Source organism: Aphis gossypii, unplaced genomic scaffold (assembly GCF_020184175.1).
Source record: "Aphis gossypii isolate Hap1 unplaced genomic scaffold, ASM2018417v2 Contig00361_ERROPOS139634+, whole genome shotgun sequence".
In the NCBI taxonomy this organism is placed as follows: Eukaryota; Metazoa; Arthropoda; class Insecta; order Hemiptera; family Aphididae; genus Aphis; species Aphis gossypii.
In genome coordinates, this window is record NW_026083078.1 from 2,437 (window position 1) to 4,872 (window position 2,436).

The window sequence follows — 2,436 nt, forward strand, 5'->3', positions numbered from 1 at the left end:
AATTGACTAGTAATTTGATTATAAAATACCTTTCATTTTTTTTCCTTGTAACTTCCCATAATTGTTTGTTTTTTTTTCCTTTTTCTAGACATAATATCCTCAATTTCAGGATGTTTATCTATGTTTATTAGTTATAAAAAAAGTTAATTAAACGATTAACAATGTACACAACATAATAAGACTAGTAAACAGCTAGTAAAATAAATAAATTAAAAATAAAAATATAGTTATTAAGATAATAATTGTGATACTACTACTCTCATAACATCAATATTATTATCAATTAATTTTTTGCCGTGAAAAACAACGTGATTGATTATGGCTGGTTTTGAAGTAAACATCGTTAGATGGATGATTATGAAACCAACTACAATTTTCCGAGGTCAATTAAGACAAGTTATGGCTTCTTATGGTGTTCAATGTTTTTATAGGATTTACAATGACGTTGTGACCATGTAGAAAATGCAAAAAACTAGTTTTCAATAAATTGTCTTTTGGCTGGTTTTGAAACTACACGCCTCAGTTCTCTCATAGTCATTTACTTCCTCGTGGTTATTTAGATTCCCTAATTCCCTATTAAGGCGATTGGATAGGTACCGGCCGTAATTAAGGAGTTATAGGTAGGCAATCTCTGGTTTTACTCAGTTACGCGTTGTGGTTGTGTGCATAGTAAATGAATATTAGTGTTAGTGTTATTGTCTTACACCCTCCCGTCATCGCAATAGACTAATTCATTCGTCATTGTAATCAGTGCAAACAATTATAACCGGTTTTTCGTTTATCGCAGTGTTAATCCGTGTAATAATTTAATTAACTATTCACTCACAATAATACGACGTTCGTTTATGTTGTCATCCTGTCTGATACTTTCTGCAACGTTGAATTGAATGGTCTTCTCTTCTGGAGTTATCAACGAGGAAGAGTGCACAATCTTCCTTGTTGATGGTAGCCTTTGACAGTTTGCCTCCTTGAAAAGTGAATCCTACCGACTGCGCCAAATTGTTGCGTGCCAGTATCAGATTTGAATCAAGATGTTTAATTTGAATTAAAGTTAAACTTAATAACGAAATATGTCTTTATTGCATATAAATGAAATACATGTAACAAATAAAATAAGTGGCTGAGTGACGTGAAAGTGCTCAGTTGTTGATAGCTTTGGTACATCTGCCGTAACTGGTCTTCGGGCTCCCTTATATATTGTGGTGCGTCTCTTGTTTACGTCGTGTGGTCGCACAGGTGTCCTTGTAGTTGTTGTTGCAAATTCGGACACGAGTAAATGCATCATTAGTGCACTGTAATTATTGGTGCGCTTACTATCCCGACACGTGTCATGGTCATAGTATCATCCGCATTACCCTTGATACGAGGCATGGTCATACTAACTTAGCCTTGTAATCTCGTAGATATCTTACAGATATCTCATAGCCCATAACAGCAGATTCTAATCGTCGCGATCGTATATTCGTATGTACACTACACATATGGGTCATCGGCTACGGGCCAATAGTTACAGTAATACCTACAGTATAAAATAATTTAGCTTTTCTACAAAATACAAACTGTTTTCTACAAAATCTTATAAGAATTTACATAAATATTACTTTTTACACTGATAGTATTAAACATAAATTATCATCAAATATATTTAAAATAAATTATTAATAAAATAATTATTATAAGCCAGTCCTTAAAGGAAGTCCTTTGTCAAATCTTGAGTCAATTAGTTCAGGAAGCAAGCACTCCATGTATAATTTTATCAAACGAGGTTCGATTTTCATTTAAAATTGGTTGTTTTTTGTTATTTTATCAACAATCATCCCTAGGGTAAAATAATGACATTTTAAATAATATTTTACTAGACCCTGGTAAACTAATTCTAAAATAATAATATAAAAACTATGTAATACTTTTACTCTTTAGGTGTCCATACGACAAAGTAACAATATTGTCTTTCAGTTATATATAATTGCCCCTGTATTTGATAGTAATAATCATGAGTAGTTTTTAATTTTAACTTTCCATCAATAATGTTCATAAAGTTCAACTTTTTATTTCCATACGCTTTTTGTGGTGTAAAATCTTTTATTGAGAGTGGACATTTAATTTCTACGATAGAATTATTGTCAATCAAACCGTCCGGACTAGCTGCCAAAAATTTTAATTGTTTATCAACAAACAGGCCACATGATAGAATATTTACTCCAAGTTCAATTTCCAATGATTCTTTAGCTAACGGTTCATTTTGAATGCCATACCTAAATGAAAGTAAAATATAAAAACCTGTCAAATAAATTTTCTGCAGTTCTTAGTTCAAAAAAAAAGTTTGACTTCTAAGTGTGTGGTCATCATTAGGTACCAAAACTTTTTTAAGAGGTAGGTCAACATTTAATGTGTAATATTATGTAATGTACCTTGTAGCTGAATTTCTACGAAACA